Below are 11,128 nucleotides of genomic sequence, written 5' to 3'. Positions count from 1 at the left end.
AAAAAAAAAAGGTTTTCAGCTCTTTTCAAAATGTGTCCTGTAGCCCCGCCCACTTTTAAAAACTATGCTTTTCGACTGTACTTTCAGTGAGTTCTATCATTTAATAACAATTAAATAACAACAATATTTGTTGCTAAAAATGCACATGACACAGATTCAAATTTGAAGCAATAAAATAATAATCCTTGCCTAAGTTAATTTAATAAATAAAATGAAAATCTCCAATGAATGGAAAAAGACGGTCACCCTCCCAAATACTGACCGCGCCCGATGATGCGCTTCGGTGATCCTTAAGTCCAAGCTTTATATATACTTTACTAAAGTTTTACACTTATTGAATTAAAAAGTTACATTAAATAAGATCTATTCCAAGCATTTAATCAATAATTTCTTTCTATTTATTCAAAATTATATAATGCTAAAAATATCGAGTCAAGAATGCGTGATGTCAAAGCGCCCCCCCCCAAAAAAAAGCTTTGCAATGAGTGCGATGGACAGAACGCGTTTATTGCCAACACTAAAGTGTTTTATAAGCAAACCTCGATTTTTTTTTAAAATTTTTTTTGTGTGTACGAAATAAATTTTTTTTACTTACTTGTGCAAGAAAGGAACTGCTTTTTGAAATCAAAATTATTCAAAAGCCCCCAAAACTCCACAAAAGCGTCTATGTTCGAAATTCGCACACACGATCAAATACCGTTCGAAATTCGCACACACGATCAAATACCGTTCGAAATTCGCACACACGATTAAATAACGTTCAAAATCCGCACACACGATCAAATATCGTCTTTTAAAATAAATTTTTTTTTACTTAATGATTCGAAAGACTCGATTCAAAGTACGAAATTCGCACACACGATCAAATAAGGTCTTAAAAATTTTTTTTAAAAAGGTTTTAAAGCTTGAATGAAGCTTTACAAACCTTCCAGTCAGAGGACGAGTCTCAATAAATCGCAGTATGGTAGCTGCTCTACTACGTACAACACCCAGACTAGTACCTAAGTCGTCTACAGACGATTTGGTAAGAGTCTTAGTTACCCACAGGGTTTGGACTCGGAGCCGAGAGCGCACGGTCTAGGCGCCCCCTAGGATGCTCCAAATCGAACAGGCCTCGTCGCCGGGGTAGTCCGCCCGCAAGGAGCGGATGTACGCCCTGGCTAACTTTGCCTATCGACGCGACGGATGCGAACGGCATCGTTGCAGTGACTAGACGGGATTCTGACTTAGAGACCTTCAGTCATTATCCCACAGATGGTATCTTCGCACCACTGGTCATTCGACCAACCACATGTACCAAAAATGTACCAACCACATGTACCAAATGTACCCACATAGCACCACATGTACCCACACTGTACCACATGTTCTGCGTTCTTCACCGACCCGTGGGCCGAGTGATCCACTGCTCGGAGTGGTACTTTCGATTCGACCGACTAGAGCCGTTTTGCGTTCGAGAGTTTCGAATCAAGAGTTTTCCTCCGAGAAGGGGGAAAGTGCGTCGGCACCAACGGAGCGGGGAGCTCTCTCACGTCGAGCCCCTCTTCAAGCCTAGCCCTGCAAAGGACCTCCCTCTTCCCCAGGTCGAAGGGCCGGGAAACTGGCACGCCCACACGGCACTGACAGTTGCGTTCGAAGCGGGGATCGCAAGTGAAGGATCCCCGTGTGTAGGCCGATGTCGGAGCCTACTGGCACCCATTTTTAATTGTCCTTCCGCAGGTTCACCTACGGAAACCTTGTTGCGCGTTAACTTCCTCTTAATGACCAAGTTCGATCTACTTTCCGGCACGCCGGCTCGACCCGGAGGTCAGTCCGAGTGCCAGTCCGAGGACCTCACTAAATCATTCCATCGGATGTTGCGACGGGCGGTTTGCACAAAGGGCAGGGACGTAATCAACACGAGCTGATGACTCGTGCTTACTGGGAATTCCTCGTTCAAGGCAGATAATTACCATTATTCCTAGTAGTGCCCTTCCGTCAATTCCTTTAAGTTTCAGCTTTGCAACCATACTCCCCCCGGAACCCAAAAGCTTTGGTTTCCCGGAAGCTGCCCGGCGTATCATTTGAGGAACACAGCCGGAGCGGTGGCTGGCATCGTTTATGGTTAGAACTAAGGCGGTATTTGATCGCCTTCCAACCTCTAACTTTCGTTCTTGATTAATGGAAACATTCTTGGCAAATGCTTTCGCAGTAGAAATAAGCGAACTCACTTAAGAATTTCACCTCTAGCGTCGCAATACGAATGCCCCCGTCTGTCCCTCTTAATCATTACCTCGTGTTCCGAAAACCAACAAAATAGAACCGAGGTCCTATTCCATTATTCCATGCACCATTATTCATGCGTCACGCATGTTTTGAGCACTCTAATTTTCTCAAAGTAAAATTGCCGAAACCGAAAGACAACCGGTAAAGATCATCGGACAATTTCGGCGGCAATGCTCAGAACAGGCAGTGACCACCGGTAGGCGGACCACCCGTCTGGAACTAAGATCCAACTATGAGCTTTTTAACCGCAACAACTTTAATATACGCTATTAGAGCTGGAGTTACCGCGGCGGCTTCAGAAGTCTTTCCCTCCTTCTTTGAGACAAGCATATGACTACTGGCAGGACCAACCAGGTTACTTTCACGTTCAGCGAGCGTTCGAAGCGGCGCTTCGAATCTCAGAGGTGGTGGTGGTGCCCCCGGCTGGCAAGGGCGTCGGACCCGGTATGACGGCCGGGTCCCCGTTCGCACTGATAGAACTAGAGCCTTCTTCCTCTAGTCGGTTCGAGACTCACTGCGTCCCTCTTGGCGTCAACGCCTGGACGCGAGAGTGCTCTGTGGTCGAGAGTCGTGCTTGCGCCGGAATAAACTGCAGAAAACCTCATAAATGATTCCATCACTGTTCAGCCTCCACGCGGCTACAAACTGCTGTCCGAGCTGCTACTGAATAGCCGAGGCCGTCGCTTTCAGTGAGGCAACCCCCATCTGTGTCGAGACGAGAGCACTGCGTTTCCTAAACGCTCACTATGCCTCACATATATAGATCAGCACAAAGTTCATTTTCGACATAAATTGTTTTCTCTCGAATAACAGCCTTCACTTCACGCATACCCTCCATCTTTTCGACGAAATTTTTCTTTTAATTCTGCTTGTCTTTTTGACACTGCCGCAGAACACTGTCGTTTTGGCGCACATTGCGAGACTAAGAAAAATTCCAATTTCACTCCGAAAGTAGTCTCTTTACCCACTGGGGGAGAATTTGTTTCCTATTCCCCTCGAATAGAACTTGTTCCCGAAAGAGTTTTCAACAAAAGGAGTTTGACAAATAAATGTCCCTAAAATCAAGAAATTGTAAAAAAAAATTCGATGTCAATATTTGGTTTTACAACAAGACCCAATATTACCTCTTAATATTGATCCATACTATTCGCATTGCACCAGGTATTAAATTACCGGTTACTAGTTTACCCTACCAGTGGATATAATTATAGGTCAAATAGGGGGCCCACACAACGACCCTATAGGTTACAATTTTTTAAAGTCAAAACAGTTTGTAAATATTACTAAGTTTGAAATACCACGAAATATTTCTAAGTACGAATATCTTCTGAATTTTTCAAAGTCAAAACCGTTTGAAAATATTACTAAGTTTGAAATACCATGAAATATTTCTAAGTACAAAAATCCTCTGAATTTTTCAAAGTCAAAACCGTTTGAAAATATTACAAAGTTTGCAATACCATGAAATATTTCTAAGTGGAAAAAGCTTCAGAATTTTTCAAAGTCCAAAACATTTTGAAAATATTTCAAAGTCAAAATAAAAAATCTTTTTTGAACTTTGCACACACGATCAACGGAAGACTTATGAAGAAAGAAAAAATTTAGAAATTCGTACACACGATCAAGAAAGACATGAAGAAAAAATATTGAGAAATTCGCACGCACGATCAACGGAAGACATGAAGAAATAAACCACGACGGTCTCCTGATGAGTGACTGAAAGGGATTCTGACTGAGGGCGTTTAGTCATTATTCCACAGATGGTATCTTCGCACCACTGGTCATTCGTCCAACCACATGTACCAATAATGTACCAACCACATGTACCAATAATGTACCAAATATAATCACATTGCACCAACCACATGTTCTGCGTTCTTCACCGACCCGTGAACCGAGTGATCCACTGCTCGGAGTGGTACTTTCGATTCGGCCGACTAGAGCTGACTTGCGTTGGAGAGTTTCGAATCAAGAGTTTTCCTCCGAGAAGGGGGAACGTGCGTCGGCACCAACGGGGCGGGGAGCTCTCTCACGTAGAGCCCCCTCTTCAAGCATAGCCCTGCAAAGGACCTCCCTTTTCAACAGGTCGAAGGGCTGGGAAACAGGCACGCCCACACGGCACTGACACTTGCGTTCGAGGCGGGGATCGCAAGTGCAGGATCCCCGGGTGAAGGACGATGTAGGAGCCTACTGGCACCCATCTTTAATTGTCCTTCCGCAGGTTCACCTACGGAAACCTTGTTGCGCGTTAACTTCCTCTTAATGACCAAGTTGACAGACTCTACACTGCCCTACTACGACACGCCAGTGCATTTACTCCTCAATTGGGCTTCCGCTCTAATCAGTCGCCAAAGATGGCACACACTCCATGGCGCTACTGCGGCACGTACTCGACTGTAGTGCCGCGTTGCAGTAGCCCAAAATGGCGGGCACTACTCTGCCCTACTAGACCCTACCAAAGACTTCTGTCCTCAGTAGCGCATCCACTCTAATCAGAGGCCAAACATGGCGGACACTCCATGGCCCTACTGTGGCGCGTGCACGGCTGTAGTGCCGCGTTGCGGTGGCCAAAATGGAGGAAACTACTTTGCCCTAATACGACACGCGAGTGCCTTTACTCCTCAGTAGGTTTTCCGCTCTAATCAGTTGCCAGAGATGGCGGACACTCCATAGCCCTACTGCGGCACGTCCATGGCTGTAGTGCCGCGTTGCGGAGGCCCAAATTGTCGGACTCTACATGGCCCTACTACGACCCGCCAGTCCCTTTACCCCTCAGATGGCTTCCGCTCTAATCCGTTGCCAAAGAAGGCGGAAACTCCAAGGCCCTATTGCGGCACATGCGCGACAGTAGTGCCGCGTTGCAGTGGCCCAAAATGGCACACACTACACTGCCCTACTAGACCCTACAAAAAGACTTCTGTCCTCAGTTGCGCTTCCGCTCTAATCAGAGGCCAAACATAGCGGACACTCCATGGCCCTACTGCGACGCATGCGCGGCTGTAGTGCTGCGTTGCAGTGGCCCAAAATGTCAAACTCTACACTGCCCTAATACGATACGCGAGTACCTTTACTCCTCAGTAGGGCTTCCGCTCTAATCAGTTGCCAAAGATGGCGGACACTCCATAGCCGTACTGCGGCACGTCCGTGGCTGTAGTGCCGCGTTGCGGTGATCAAAATGGCAGGAACAACACTGTCCTTCTACTACACGCCAGTGCCTTTACTCCTCAGTTGGGCTTCCACTCTAATCAGTCGCCAAGGATCGCGGACACTCCATGGCGCTACTGCGGCATGTGCGCGACTGTAGTGCCGCGTTGTAGTGGTCCAAAATGGCGGACACTACACTGTTCTACTAGACCCTACCAAAGACTTCTGTCCTCAGTTGCGCTTCCGCTCTAATCAGAGGCCAAAGATGGCGGACACTCCATGGCCCTACTGCGGCACGTGCGCAGCTGTAGTGCCACGTTGCGGTGGCCCAAAATGTCGGACTCTACACTGCCCTACTGCGACACGCCAGTGCCTTTACTCCTCAGTTGATCTTCCGCTTTAATCCGTGGCCAAAGATGGCGGACACTCCACTGCCCTACTGCGGCACGCTCTACTTCCACTCCAATCCACTCTAATCAGTCTTGGGCTTCCACTCTAATCAGTCGCCAAGGATCGCGGACACTCCATGGCGCTACTGCGGCATGTACGCGACTGTAGTGCCGCGTTGCAGAGGTCCAAAATGGCGGACACTCCACTGCCCTACTAGACCCTTCCAAAGACTTCTGTCCTCAGTTGCGCTTCCGCTCTAATCAGAGGCCAAAGATGGCGGACACTCCATGGCCCTACTGCGACACGTGCGCAGCTGTAGTTCCGCGTTGCTGTTGCCCAATATGTCAGACTCTACCCTGACCTACTACGACACGCCAGTGCCTTTACTCCTAAGTTGGGTTTCCGCTCTAATCCGTAGCCAAGGACGGCGAACACTCCCCGGCCCTTCAGCGGCACGTGCACGGCTGTAGTGCCGCGTTGCGGTGGCAGAAATTGCGGAAACTACACTGCCCTAATACGATACGCGAGTACCTTTAGTGCTCAGTAGGGCTTTCGGTCTAATTAGTTGCCAAAGATGGCGGACACTCCATAGCCCTACTGGGGCACGTCCGCGGCTGTAGTGCCGCGTTGCAGTGGCCCAAATTGTCGGACTCTACACTGCCCTACTACGACGCGCTAGTCCCTTTACCCCTCAGTTGGGCTTCCACTCTAATCAGTCGCCAAAGATGGCAGACACTCCAGGGCCCTATTTCAGCACGTGCACGGCTGTAGCGCAGAGTTGCAGTGGCCCAAAATGTCGGACTCTGCACTGCCCTACAACGAAACGCCAGAGCCTTTACTCATCAGTTGGGCTTCCACTCTAATCCGTGGCCAAAGATTGCGGACACTCTATGGCCCTACTGCGGCACGTCCGCGGCTGTAGTGCCGCGTTGCAGTGGCCCAAAATGTCGGAAACTACACTGCCCTACTACGACACGCCAGTGCCTTTACTCCTCTGTTGGGCTTCCGCTCTAATCCGTGGTCAAAGATAGGGGACACTCTATCGCCCTACTGCGGCACGTGCGCGGCTGTAGTGCCGCTTTGCAGTTGCCCAAAATGTCGGACTCTACACTGCTCTTCTACGATACGCCAGTGCCTTTACTCCTCAGTTGGGCTTTCGCTCTAATCAGTCGCCAAAGATGGTGGACACTACATTGCCCTACTTAAGATAAAGTTGAATGACAAGGAATTTAATTAATATGCAATACAGTAAATAAGCGAAGAGATATTTTATAAAAGTATTTAATGAAAAATAATAACAGCGAAATATATGTTTTTGCGAAACGTTCTATTTACATATCTGAATGTTGCCACCTTTTTATATGAAAGTTAAACTATTCTCTGCTGTAATATAATTAAACTTATGCGAACCTTACATTCGGCCCCGCTCAATGCTAAATGCAGATATTTACATTGAAGCGTAAACATTAAGATTCTAGGACAGATTTTGTCTAATAAGTCGTTTAGGCGGGCGTCGATTGCGTCGCAGATCGTTGCGGCTCGATATGATGTTCGGGTAATTTTCAGAATCCTGGATGTTTTCTACTGGATGTAATTCGGAAACTGATTCTTCCTCTTCTTCCGAGCTCTCTTCTTTCTGGGTGACTGGCGTATCTCGCATGTGATATGGACGAAGATGTTGTACGTGAACAACTTTCAAAAGATTCTTTCTTTGGTCCATAGACTTGATCTCGTAGCATACGGCCCCGACTGGACGAACAATCCGAAACGGTCCTCTATAAATGGGAGAAAGTTTATGATCTCCTTGTTTAGGCCAGTCGTACAAGACGAGATCTCCTGTCTTAAATGAATGAGATCGACGGTGAAGATCGAATCTGTGCTTATTATCTAGATGTTTGTCGTATATATTATTTACGGCTTCGGCCCTGGCTAAAGCAAGAAGGTCAAGTTGATCTTCACGTGGCGTGTTATCGATGAAACTTGCGATGTGCAATTCACGTGGAAGGCGTGGTTCACATTCATGAAGCAAATAAAATGGGGATCTTTTAGTTGAATTTTGTAGTGTGGTGTTGATTGCTAATAAAGCGTTAGGTAATAATTCATCCCATTTTTCTGGATGTCCATCAATTATTTTTCTCAAAGTGGATGCAATGACACCATTGGCGCGTTCAACAATGCTATTAGCTTGTGGTGAAAATGGTGGTGTCATGGACTGTTGTAATCCATACTTTAGTAAGAAGAGCTGCGTGTGGCGCGCTGCAAACGCAGTTCCTCTGTCTGATAAATACATGCTGGGCGGCCCATATTGAAGTATGATGTTGTGATATAGTTACATTATGTTCAGCAAGGTGGTCGAAAGCACATTTTATTGCTCTTGTCATCGTAGATGGGCCGTTAGTGACACCAAATGGCATTCGAAGAAATTCATAATGTCCGTCAGCTGTTACAAAACCAGTTTTGTAGATGTCAGATTCTCTGATACGGATGGTATTGAATGCGGATTTTACATCCATTTTAGAATTAAAGCGTTTTCCTACTGTTCGTTTAATCACATCTTCCATCTGGTCGATTGGGTGCGGATCAATCTTGGTGATGGAGTTGATAGTGCGTGAGAAGTCTACAACAACTCGTCTTGGAGTGCTTTCATGGAAGGGCTGCTCAACGATGAAGGCAGGGGCGGCGTAAGGCGAGTTAGAAAGACGACAAATTCCTTGTTTCAACCATTTTTGAATTTGAGTGTTCATAAATTGGCGATCTGGTTCTGTAAGGCGATATGGTCGACAACGGATAGGCTTGTCATGTTGCAATTCTATTTTGAATTCCACATACGGACATAGTTGAATATTGTCATCGTCAGAATAAAATATGTCTGCAAATTGTCCAATTATAGCATCAAGTTGAGTTTGTTGAAGTTCAGATAGTCCTGCAGATTTTGGAATAAGTTCAATTTGAGGAGGATGTTTACTTGGTTTAACAACGTCGTCTAATTATGGTACTGAGAGTTCACTGGAAGCAATACAATTAATGCTAGGTTTCGATGAATGAATACATTCGTATAGATGGAGAGCAGATGGCGTAGAAATACATAATGAGCCGTAAGAGTCGTAAGTGCATCTAGCTTGTACTTGGTGTATCCAATCAAATCCCAAAATGAGCGAAAATGGAAGTTCGGAGCAAATTCCAACCTTGGTCATTAGATGGTCAATATTTCCATCCTTGATGTTTAAAGAAATCCATCCAATAGGGTTTATTGAATGGTCGACGACTTGAAAATGTCCATCAGTAAATGGGTGAATAACAGCATTAATAGGAACGCAGGAATATTGAATGACGGTAATATCTGCACAAGGATCTCAGAGGGCTTGAATTTCTATATTATTGTGAATAGTAACAGGTATTAAGGGGCGCTTATTTGTTTGAGTTTTAACACAGTTTATAGAATGATCATTTTCATTTGCAGGCTCAGATCTTGTAGGAGGAATGTTGCGATTTGTGTTGCGACGTAAATTTGGGTAATTTGAACTGGAGGAGCTGCGTGGTTCATTATTACTGGAACTATGTGAGTGTCTAGTTGACGGGAGCTGAGTTCTCGGTTTGTTGTGGGATTCTTGAGCGGATCGTGAAGAATTTCGTAATTGAGTGGTAGGTAAATTTCGTTGAGGAGGAGGAGGTAAACTGCACATAAAAGAAGCATGACCTTTTTCTCCGCATCGCCAGCAAGTAATATTTTGAACATCGTCAGTAGCAGGATTATATTTACGTCTTTGTTCAACGGGCGAAATGAAATTTTTTGTCTGATTTTTCGGTACTGGAAATAAATTGTTAGCTGATTGGCGTGACATTTTTTCTTGCTTCAAACTTCGAATTGCATCAAGTGCGGCAGCTCTGTCAATTAATTCTTCGACAGTAATGGAATTCTGAGTAGCTAATGCAATCTGCCANAATTTCGTTGAGGAGGAGGAGGTAAACTGCACATAAAAGAATAATTACCTTTATCTCCGCATCGCCAGCAAGTAATATTTTGAACATCGTCAGTAGCAGGGTTATATTTACGTCTTTGTTCAACGGGCGAAATGAAATTTTTTGACTGATTTTTCGGTACTGGAAAAAATTGTTAGCTGATTGGCGTGACATTTTTTCTTGCTTCAAACTTCGAACTATCTATAAAAGAACGTACTGCGGCACGTGACCGGCTGTAGTGCCGCGTTGTGGTGGCCCAAAATGGCGGACACTACACTGCCCTACTACGACACGCCAGTGCCTCTACTCCTCAGTTGGGCTTCAGCTTTAATCCGTGGCCAAAGATGGCGGACACTAACTAGCTCTACTGCGGCACGTCCGCGGCTGTAGTGCCGCTACACAGCCCTACTACGACAACCTACACAGGCACTACACAGCCCTACTACGACACGCCAGAGCCTTTACTCACAGCCCTACTACGACACGCCAGAGCCTTTACTCCTCAGTTGGGCTTCCGCTCTAATCAGTCGCCAAAGATGGCGGACACTCCATGGCGCTACTGCGGCACGTGCGCGGCTGTAGTGCCGCGTTGCAGTGGCCCAAAATGTCGGACTCCACACTGCCCTACTAACGACACGCTAGTGCCTTTACTCCTCATTCTGGCTTCCGCTCTAATCAGTCGCCAAAGATGGCGGACACTACATGGCCCCACTTAAGATAAAGTTGAATGACAAGGAATTTAATTAATAAATAAAAATCAAACTTATTTCAACTAACGAGAGTGAGGTAATTACGAGGAATAAAAAATATTCATTTTTTCTACTAACGATATTGAGGTATTTATTGAGGTGTTGAAGTCATTTTATTTATACCTAGGCTTGTTTTAAGGTTGCTTAAAATACACTTCATATTAACTAACTCACTTCCCAGAGTTCCATGCGAGTCGGCAAAAGGCGTGTGTGTTGATAATCGAAAGTCTATTCGAAATTCGGTAAGTGTGCTTGACATTTATTAATTTAGTTTTATCACTTTTAACTTCAAATATGCTTCGATTTTGAAACTTAAATTTTATTATTTTTGTTTTAATGACGCGTCCTGATGTTAAATAATTTAAGTTGGAGGATATTCTTAGAGGCTATCGTTGTAGGCTTAGCAATAAGAAAGAATGACCGAAATATTTCTCGTCACTGTTCAGGGTAGCATTACTGGTGAATCGTTACAGCAGGTTATGCACAGTATATTTTATTGTTTGTAGTTCAGTCAAGGAGAACTATTCTTTTTATTATGCTTAAATGTATATGTTTTAACGTAGCAGTATGCACGCTAATTAATTGAGAAACATTTTCACAATTTCTCTTATAAATAAATC

Source organism: Parasteatoda tepidariorum, unplaced genomic scaffold, assembly GCF_043381705.1.
Source record: "Parasteatoda tepidariorum isolate YZ-2023 unplaced genomic scaffold, CAS_Ptep_4.0 HiC_scaffold_213, whole genome shotgun sequence".
In the NCBI taxonomy this organism is placed as follows: domain Eukaryota; kingdom Metazoa; phylum Arthropoda; class Arachnida; order Araneae; family Theridiidae; genus Parasteatoda; species Parasteatoda tepidariorum.
The sequence above is the reverse complement of the archived record's forward strand: the minus strand, read 5'-3'. Positions refer to the sequence as shown.